This window comes from Cnephaeus nilssonii, assembly GCF_951640355.1.
Source record: "Cnephaeus nilssonii genome assembly, chromosome: 14".
NCBI classification, from domain to species: domain Eukaryota; kingdom Metazoa; phylum Chordata; class Mammalia; order Chiroptera; family Vespertilionidae; genus Cnephaeus; species Cnephaeus nilssonii.
In genome coordinates this window covers 26134894-26146090 of record NC_137085.1, presented here as the reverse complement: position 1 = coordinate 26146090, position 11197 = coordinate 26134894, and positions in this window count along the sequence as shown.

The following is an 11197-nucleotide window of genomic DNA, read 5'->3' as shown; positions in this document are numbered from 1 at the left end:
TGTGTCTATGTTTAAAGGATTTTGGACAGAAGTTTGTTCCCACGTTCAACAGGGATCCTGAACAAGGTAACAATTTTCCAGGATTTTCTCCAGTTTTAGGTCAGTTTGATGAAGAATTCACTATAGATATCAGGTGTTGCTTTCCATTGGACAGTTTTCCTATGGATTTCAAGGGCATGGAGGCTGCCAGCATGATAAAGTTCAATTGCACGGCCATCTGGACTTTCTTTGGGGAGTTTCTTTGATTGATATCTTTATTTTGTCAGTATCTAGGAAAGCACTTAATTCATTTATACAATGTTCATTATCTTTTAGCAAATTAGATGCCTATGGGAATTTTCTAAATTTCATCATCTCCTTTAAAAGACGGTGGATGCAATCACTCATAATGTGAAAACAAATAAAAACTTTCTTGCTGTCAAGAGCAGTGACCTCTGGCTAATAGACCATTGGTGAGAGGAAATAGAGGGGTAAAAACAGATTTATTTTTTTATCTTATATCCTTATGTTATGTCTGAATTTTTTCCCATGAACATGTATTCCTTTTATTAAAGAAAAAAATGTTTCTTTTATCACTTTGTTTTCTTATTGCCTTTGGTTCTATTTTTCTCCCTCTTATATTTTCATTTTGAGAAGTTTAGCCAAAAGATGACTCAATTCATTTAAAAAGTCCAAAAACAACCAAATAACAAAAAGATTTTTTAAAAACCTACATCTTGGATTCTATTGTTTACTTTTGCTTTTCCTTTCCAATTTTCTTTTTATCTATGCTCTGATTTTTTTTTCAATATTAGATTTAATCTTATAATAGAAACCAAATAAAACCCTTATATCTAAAAAATAAACTTATTTGGAACTAGGTTTGATTAAAAATGGCAGCAGAGTAAGTGGATGCTGCACGGACACGCTTCCAGGACCAAACTGGAATTACAACTAAAATACAGAAAAACTTCTTGAATAAAAAATAAACTTATTTGGAGGAAGTCAGGGAACTCAAAAAACTCTGAGGGAGCAACAGACCTCTCTTCAGAGAAAGGCACAGACACAGCTTCAGGGGTTGTACCCCTGAATACCTATTCAATATAACCTAGTGTGTAAATGCCCTTTGCATATATTATCTCAATTAGTCTCTGAGGTGTTCTTATGCCTATTTTACAGATGAGAAAATGGGGTCTTACAGAGGTTGAATGGCTTGCACAAGACAGCACAGGGAAAGTGACAATCTTGGGGCTACACTTCTGGACTTAAGGGGCCAACCTGTCTTTTCCACCACAGCACAGCTTCCAGGTTAAGTTTATTATTGATTTTCTAGCTTCTCATATTGTTTTGTTCCCTTTGTTAAAACTGGGTATCAGGTGCCTCATGTTGTATCTTTGTTGTTTCTCTTGCAAGGTCCCTGTGGCTTGCATGTTCTTCTCTGGACATCATCTTTTGCTGGGTATGAGTCTCTAAAGGAGTCATTTGACTTACAGACATTTTGAAGGTCCTCAAGGGACAACCCAGAAAGGAGTGAAAGGGCCTTGAATTCAATCTTCCTCACTTCAGCCCCCAGGCATGTGACAACATAATCTCTAGGGACAGGGAAGGGAAATGGGGTGCATTTGGGAAGCCCTTTGGCTTCAGTTTCCTCTTTTTAAAATGGGTGAATGTTGACTGTGAGTAATTTTAATTAAAGAAAAAAACACACATTGAGCATTTATAATGTTCCTGATCCTGTGCTTAGCACTTTATAACTAGAAAGGGGCAAAACTGGGATTCTAACCTGGGTCTAAAAGCCTTCTACCCTATTACCCTATATCTTGCTACCCCTTACTATGGTACCCTAACTGGTCCAGCCTCTCTATATGATTGGTAGAAGATCAAAGTGACATGAAAAGAGATGCCACACCTTTCCAAATATCTCTTTTCTTTTTGTTAAAAGTATTTCTTGCCAAAAGTCTACATTTTTAATGTTAATAAAAATGATATTATGATCAATGAAAAATTAATAGGCTGTGTCTATTCTTAGGCATTTATTTGTCTCCCACTCCATGATGATAACGTGAATTACTTTGGGAGAAATCTTACTCACTTTGGATTCATTTTCTCCTTAACTCACATAGCCAGAGTGTTACTAGGGCTTGCTTTAATTTTAAAATATCTCTGCACACTGTGTTTGGGGGGATTTACTAAGACAGAGCAGGACTACCACTTCTCATTGTGATGACCTGATCCACTTTCATACTGGCTACTTCAGGTTCCCTAACAGCCCAAACACCCCAACTTTATGCCTCTGTAGACACGAAACCCTCCACCTGGAAAACTTTTCCCTCCAACTGTAAACTACACCCAGTTTTCAGGGACCAAATTAAAATCCACCCTCTCCATGGAGGCTCCCTGCAAGGTGATAACTCCTCTGTCTTCTGAATGCTCTGCCCACTGAATACATCCAACCTCACACTATTACTGTGATGCTCAAGGCTGCTTCTCCATCGGGCTGTGCCTATCTCTCTTTGTCTCCTCTTCAGCCTCCGTCCAGGGCCTGGCACAAAGCAGGTCCTCAGAGAGACATCTGTTGAAACACACTGGTGTTGTCCAACACTTGTCTTCTTCGCCTTCTATCATGCCTCCTATTTCCTGGTCAGCTCTCAGGTCCTCGGAGTCAAATTTGTTCTCACTCCTCCTGGCCTCCATGTACTCTGTCCTCCATTTTATTTCACTCTTCACTTGATACCACATATTTTGGTAATCTATTTAGCTGCCTTAACAAGCCACTCTAAGATTCTATGGCTCAAAATAGCAGCCGCTTTGTTTGCTTATGACTGTCATCTGGGCTGGGCTCAGCTGGGCAGTTTTGGATTTGCCGGTGATCACTCATGTGGCTACATTCAGTTGGCAAGTTGGCTGGGACACTTGATTCTCTAGGTCTCCAGTTAGTCTTGGAGTTGCTCCATTTCCATGAGGCCTCTGAATATGGTCTCTCCATGTGTTCTCTCCAGCAGGGTTGCCAGAGATTTTATGTGGCAGCTTAAGTTTCCAGGAAGCAAAAGCAAAAGCCCCAGGCCTTAAGATTTAGGCCCAAAAATTGGCACAGTGTTACATCCATCATGTTTTTTGGAAAGCAAGTCACAGACCTAGCCCAAATTCAAGGAGAGAGTGCGTCAGAAAATCATAGATACCAGGAGATATAGTTCATTGGGCTACCAGTGCCACAAACTACCATACCCCACCAGGGCTATTTGACTATGTCTCTCTCCCCCTCCTATGAGTGGAGCCCCTTGAGGGCAGTAGCTGTGTCCCCAGTGCCACCACAGTGCATAACAGTGGATTTAGTGGAGGAGAAAATTGCCCAAATAGGGGTCTGAACACCATGGCTCTGGCCAAGTTTCACCATGATGTTACCTTAGGTCAATCCCTGCTCCTCTCTAGACATTTTTCCCTTCATTCCTAATCCCCAATCCTCCTTCAACTTCCAGCATGGTTACTCCTCCAATGTACCAGAAACATGTCATATATTACCCATTCTTGTAAAATATCAATTCCTCTGGCAATGGGTGTGCATGCTCCCTCCATTTCTCCATTTCCCCCAACAACACTCCCTAGATGTCTTTGTACAGCCCTCTTGAGCCATCTGCAGGGGAGTCACTTTAAGATATATACCTAGGATTGGGACTGATGGATCATAGCATTGTGAATCAGTCTGACCATAAAACAGGAACTGCTTGAGTATTTAAAACAGAGGGACTGCCTGGCTGGTGTTGCTCAGTGGTTGAGTATTGACCTGTGAACCAAAAGGTCAGGTTCAATTCCTGGTCAGGGCACATGCCTGGGTTGCGGGCTCAATTCCCAGTGTGGGGTATGCAGGAGGCAGCCAATCAATGATTCTCTGACATCATTGATGTTTCTATCTCTCTCTCCCTCTCCCTTCCTCTCTGAAATCAATAAAAATATATTTGAAAAAATAAATAAATAAAACAGAGGGACTTGAATATAGGGAACTGTTACTCAGGGAATGAAAGGGCTTAGAAGGTACCTGCTGACAGTAAGGCATTCAGGAATTAGCAACAAAGGTAAGTGCTACCTTCCCTAGTGAGAGGGCCAGAGGGCCAGAGAGAGGAGGGGTTACCTGGTAAAGGTGAAATCATAATTGACCTGTTCAGCCAGAGCTGAGCCCCTGGAGGAGGTGCAGCTGCTGCTTGGAGATGCCGCCTGAGACTGAGAGGGAGGAAAAGAAATAACCTGGCTTCCCCCTTCCTCTCATGCTCCAACTTCCTGTTAGTGCCTCTGAGTGGAGGTCAGCTGACAGAAAGCCTGCAGGTGCCAGATCCCCATGATACAGAGCAGAAGAGGAAAGGGCCAAGAAATGGATGTCAGCGCACATACCTGTAGCTGGCACCTCAGCAGGCACATACCCAACATCACTGAAATCTGACAGAGTGTTGTCCAGATGGCTGTGCCAGTTTAACCGAGTCCACATGTTGCCAACACTTAGCATTATCCAACTTGCTAATTTTTTTTATTGATGGGAGTAAAATTGAATCTTACTGTTGTAATTTGCATTTCTCTCAATTACTAATGAGGCTGAGCATTTTTTCATATATTTGTCAACCATTCAAGTTTCTGCCTTTCTGAAACTGCCTCTTCTTGATTTGCAAATATTGGTTGCATAATCTAGCAATTAATCCCTTGTCAGATTTAGATATTGCAAATATTTTCTCCCTATATGCTAACATTGTGACCTTTATTTAAAAAGAAATCTTTAACTTTCCTATAGATAGATCTATTATTTGTATTATTAGCCTAGGGCTCTGTGCTTTTTGTATCTAATTAAAAAATCTGCCCTCACTTACTAGCTCTGTAACCTTGAGCAGGTCATTCCTATTTTATATAAAAGGCTAAGTGTCCATCCGTCCAACTGGTAGCTATGATGTGCACTGACCACCAGGGGGAAGATGCTCAACACAGGAGCTGCCATGATGTGCACTGGCCATTTAAAAATAAACGACACCACGGACCTGGCGCTGACAAACCAACACTCGGCTTCCCCCAAATGGGACACAGGCCCCGCCACCACCCCAGAGTGACACCTCACCAAATCACAGCCAACGCTGCCAAGACCCCATGGTGCAAAATGAGGCCCAGAGTCCAGCCCAGCTCAGAAATGGTGGCTATTGGCTCCAGGTAATGATGACACATAGCAACACCGAGCTTCCTCTCTCTAGCAACTAGCCTCCTTGGAGTTTCTTCAGCTCAGGAACACAAATTGCTTTATAGCCAGGTGCAAACACTTTACAGTTTAACCAAATGTCTGTGAAGCATTTTCATATGGTTATATGTAATATGTCATCCACTCAGTGCCTTATCTCATTTGATCCTCACAGATGTCCTGGAGTGGGTAGACAGGAGACTCGGTATACTCCTATTTTCTTTTCATTAGCCGGAAAACAGAGATTTAGAAAGTTTAGAAACTTGACCCGACTGAAAGGGAGTAAGAAATGGTGGACCTTGAAAATGACTTCATGTTTTTTCACTGCGCAGAATATAGTCAAACACTGCTGCAGTTAAATATTTTACACTTTGTTCTCCCTGTGTGATCTACAATGATAATCTGCTTCATGTTGATATTACTGCTGTGTTGCTAACAATTACCTGAAAGACAGGGTGGGGTGCTTTATTGGGCTGGAAAAAGTTTAGCTAAAGCAGAAAGCAGGTCTAATTAAGCAAGTTTATCTATATATAAAAGGCTAAGTTGACTCGTGCATGCGCGATACATATAAAGCTCTTGCTGGCACCAATTGCACACGTGTGTTCTGTCAATCTGTCATTGTCGATTGTGAATTTGGTTGACACTTCTATTATAGAGAAAGGGCAAATAGCGATATTAAAATATTTCTAATTAATTTCCTTTTGATGTGCACGAATCCATGCACCAGGACACTAGTATAAGCTTATAACAGTAGAGAGGAAGAAACTTGGTCTTCTCAAGATTTTCTATGTGGCTCAATTTCAAATTATTGTTTTAGGGAGATGTTCTGTGTTCTAGGCTCAGTTACCCCAGCTGAGTATTCACTACTAAAAGTTTTGTTTTCTGAGGTGTTAATTGCCCAGAGAACATATTAGACATTTTCTTCACAAATGACACAATTGGAATAGCAAGGCAGAATCTGAAGGAGAGATGCATGCAAAATTGGTTTCCAAACCAGGTCCCTCCCAGGAAACAGCAAGAAAAGGAAGTAAGTAAAACATTGAAAGTTAGAATTTCTCAGTTCTCATTTTCCTCAGGTGTCATGTCACAAGGAAATACTAGTATACATGTGTCGAGTTCATTTTCATTCCCATAATATCTTTTAGGGGTTCAGAAAATGATACATTTTGTGGTTATGGAGAGACAGAAAGAGCTTTGGACTCAGATGTTAGACAGACTCCCTGTCTTACATGCATCTGATTTGTGATTTTTCATGTCACCACACTTCTTTGAGCTGCAGTTTTGCCTTCCCCTGTAAAAGGAGATTTACCATGTACACCTTTCCTAAGAAGCTTCAATTGGAAAATAGAAATGAAAGTACTTTGCAACTTTAATAGATTTTTTACTACTTGTGCTAGGCAATAGGGTTACTTTTTCTAATTTAATTCTCACAACCCCCATAGTTAGAGAAATTTTTTATCCACATTTTACAAATGGAAGGCAGAAAAAATCAGGTAGATTAAGTCAATTCCCAGGCTTAAATAGCTACAACTGCTATGCCCCTGCCTTTAGTTAGACTGGAAACATGGAGCTAAATAGTGTGAGGACTTTAGCTCTTCCTGTTGAATATTTCTCAAGTTCTTTTAGACTGAAACACTAACTCCTGGGAAATGTAAAGGACCCACAACCCATTTTTTCTGCCCTGGGAATTAGGTTGGAAACAAATTGCCCTTGGTACTGTCCAGGTCTTCCCTCCCCACAGTTCAGGAGTTTTTGCAGCCCTGGCTACCACAGGGATCTCCAGACCTGGCTCCTTAGGCTTGAGGGCTCCCTTGAGACAGCAATGAAGTGGTTCCTACAGCTCTGAGCAAATGAAAGAGGGATGGGAGGACCTGCCTACCCCAAGAGATAGGTTTAGTGAGAACCCCCAGGAGATGCAGTATCCCATCAACACAACAGGACCCAGAAACAGCCAGGATTACTCCCCAGAAGCTAGGCTTCCCCTTAGCTCTGGGGGGCCAGGAGATTTTTGCAGCCATCCACTGTCCCCACTCCACTCCCAGAAGATGAAGCTGCCTATAACCCAGCAGATGGAAACAGGATCAAGGAGCCTGAGGGCAGAGTCTGGGTGTCTGAGGGTGTAGTGGGGTGAGTTGGGGTAAACACACCATGGACATGTGCTCTGTCACTGCTACCCTTGGGTGCCACCTGCGAGCTTAGGCTAAGGGTCCTGGAGCTTGACTTGGGATAGTGGTCTCAAATGTCCCCTTCCCTTGAGACTGAATAGAGACTGCTTCCCTCTAAGCCCCATTCAGAGGAAAATCCCAGGATCCAGCCAGCAAGGGGCTGAAGAACCAGTGCTGATGCTTCTCAACTCAGGTATGTGTTAGCTAATGACCAAGGCATCAAGGTGACTCTAGGAGCAATAGATCTCCTTTCCTCTCTTTGAAGATGGTTATCAAGTGGCGGAATGTCAGAGCTGGAAGGTCACATAAAACCTGCGTTATGGTACACATGAGGAAATGGGCTCAGAGGGCAAACCAAGCTGCACAGCACAGGGCAGCTACTCTCGGCCTCCAATCCCAGTGGTGCTCCCTGCCCAAATGATTTCTAGCAGCCCCCATGATGAAAGCCCTCATCCCCAGGAGACCTCTGCTGGATTGGGGAGCTGTAATGAAACTGGATTATTCCTCTAGATTTTGGAAACTCAAAGTCATAGCCTTTGTTTTTACAATTTCACCTTGATTCATTTGGGTTCATATAGTTTACAGAAATCTTGTTTCTCCCATGGAAACAACAAAGAAATGATGGCTTCCTGTGTCAAATCCCTGAGAGGTGTGTAGGACTTGGGAAACATTCTGCTTCTCATCTTGCATAGCCTGAGGAAACCAAAGAAATCCCAAGCATCAGGTTTCCCTGGGAGCAACACTATGATGCTGGAACAAATATCAAAGGAAGATGTGGTTGGTGAAGTGGCAAAACAGTAACTTGAAAGTTGGGAGACATATACAAATTTAATTTTGTCATTGATTTGCTGTGTGACCTTGAGCAGGCACTGTCCCATTCTTGGCCTGTTTTATCACCCATAATTTGAAGGAAAGACAGTAAGATGCTCTCTAAATGCCCTTCCTGTGTCAGTTCTGGCTGGGGTCCCAGATCCTCCTTGCACTATCCCAGGACACCACCTCCAGCCATCCCTCTGTGTTTGCAAACCCAGAAAGGGGATGAAAGGATGTCTCTCAGCCATGTTTTCTTTCCATTTAAACTCAGATTTACTAAGTGACGTGTCCACATTTCTCTGGAAGTGACAGCTGGTAGATACAGAGTACCTAAGGTACTTTGTCCAGATTTGACCTGGGAAATCAAGAGGAAGACAATCTCCAGATTGCTCTGGGCTGACATTGCTGCTACAAGATGATGTGAATTCTGCTATTTACAGAAATAAGTCCAGTGTGAGTTGAGGCTTTTTGATGTTTAAAACCAGATGGTATTTCCTGCCTTGATTAGCCTCAGAGCTTTGGTTCCCATGACAACCCCAAAGTTCCACCTACTGCAACTTCCCTGTTCTCTGAGTTTCATCCTCTTCCATCACTGTGTCAAGGTCTTTGGGGGAATAAACCCACTAACTAGCATGTGCACAACACTTTACAGTTTATAACACACTCCAGTATTTATTACCTCATTTAGTCCTCACCACAGCCTTGCCAGGTAGCATTTGCTATTCCCTCCATTTTTCAGAGGTGAGGTGATCTGCCCTCTTAGTCTTCAGTCCTGTCAGCAGGACCCAAACCTAGGTTTTATGATGTTGGACCTAATGCAGGGTCCACTACTCTAGAATGATTATGAATGCCTTGCTCAGCAGACCACCTACTTGCTTATGATTCCTAAGTGGTCAGTTCTACACATGTATTGGGTCTAGGTCAAGGTGTGACATCGTAAGGAAAGTTACTTAACTTCTCTGTGCCTCACTTTCCTCACCTGTGAAATGGGTAGTATAATGGTCCCTCCAGCTGGACAAAAGAATTAAATTAGTATAAATGTAAAACCAGAAATCCAGTGCTCTCTGGATTTGAAGGAAGAAATAAGCCCAGGTGAATCTCAGTTCTACTTTAACCATCTTGTGAGCTTAAGTGAGCCATTTTGTTTGTCACAGCCTGTTTCTCCATGTGCCAGCATCATGGTGCTTGGATGCTGTGAGTGATGAGATGAATGCACGGAAGGCCCTAGGAGAGCACCCTCACTCACAATGCAGCGTGCACACACATCCCCTGGGGACCTTGTGAAGATCAGTTTCTGGCTCAGGAATGTGGGCATGTCTGCATTTCTTACAAGCATCCAGGGGATGCCAAAGCTGCTGGTCCATGGACCACACTTTGAAGATCAAAGCTGTAGCTAAGGAAGCACCACTCAAGTGTTATCAAGGATCAATCATAGGCCTCCAGTTACCAGCTCAGTTAAAAGCTCAAAAGGCTTGGGAAGCCCACTGAGAGTGTCAACAGGAGACTGTTTGAAGGGTTTTTCCAGGTGGGAAATTTCAGTCAGGAGAAGGGCTTCTTAGGCCCTCTGCCCCAGGCCCTGGGCATCCTGGAACCCCACACAGCTCTGGTGGGAGATAACCTGCTACTGGGGTTCTCAATAGAGAATGTGAACACATCAACATGTTACATCAAAATATACTCGCTGATAATGACCTCTGCAATTCCTTAAAAATAAAAATAAACTTTCTAAATTAAAATAAGTCAATGTGACCCAGGAATGCTAAGTGATCTATGTTCAAGTGCATGATAGAAAGTGGATCAAAGCAGAGCTAACACATGGGTCTAAAGAACACAGTCTGCACCTTGTGCTTCTTCTGTCCGGCTCTTTCTTTGCTCTCTGTTCTTCCTCTATATAACTGTGGGTTGTGAACCGAATTATGTGTAAGTTCATTGCTGTGCAATAAACAAATATTTCCCATTCAGTCTTGCAATTCATTTGGCCGGCCATCCCTGCCCTGGTCGCAGGTTCATGACCCAGCTCCTCTTACTGCTACCAGCTCAGGTTCACTAATGCAGCTGTGCAGATTTGCACCTGGCAGTGCACACGGTTCCCTTCACTGCAGCTGGTGACAAAGAGCTCCCCTGGCCCTGAGCCCCCAGAGATGGGGAGAGCAAGTGAGCTATTAATAACAGCTATGCCTCCTGAGCACCTACTCTGTGTCAAGCACTGTGCTGAGAACGTGCCTTGCATTCTTAGTTAACGCTCACACCACCCTGTGGGCGGGGAGTGCCATCTCCCCAGTGGGTCACAGCTCCGCGAAGGCAGGGGCTTGCTTTGCTCCCTGGTGCACCCCCAGTGCCCACCATCAGCATCTGCTGAATGAGTGGGTCAACCCCTCGTTCTGGCCTGGAGGAAACAGAGGCTCCCTTACCTGAGGAAGCTGTCACCGCCATGCGGCCTCCCGCATGTCTGCCGCTCCAGGGGGCCCAATCGACTTTCCCTCCGCGGGTCCCGAGTGACTCAGGCTCCTGACGAGTGTCCTCGTGAGGAGTTAGTAAAAGGGGCGCGGCCACCTCACGGATGAAGCCAAGCCACAGAAGGGGCAGCAACATTGGTGTGCAGCCTCCAGTTCTAGATCCTTCTTTATGGCCGGAGTTCCCCTCCACACACACGCACAGCTTGGCCATTTGTAAAGCCCCTGTTCACAGGCTGGGTTCCCGGAACTGAGTGGAGAAGATGGAGACAATTGTTTCGCCAAAAGAGCCGCAAGCAAGTGAAGCAGAGAAGCCCCACTGTCCGGAGACAGATGAACGGCAAGATGGAGCAGCGGTGAGGGCAGGAAGTGAGGGCCAGAGGGGCGGCAAGATGGAGCAGCGGTGAGGACAGGAAGTGAGGGCCAGAGGGGCGGCAAGATGGCGCAGCTGTGAGGACAGGAAGTGAGGGCCAGGGGGGCGGCAAGATGGAGCAGCTGTGGGGACAGGAAGTGAGGGCCAGAGGGGCGGCAAGATGGAGCAGCTGTGGGGACAGGAAGTGAGGGCCAGAGGGGCGGCAAGA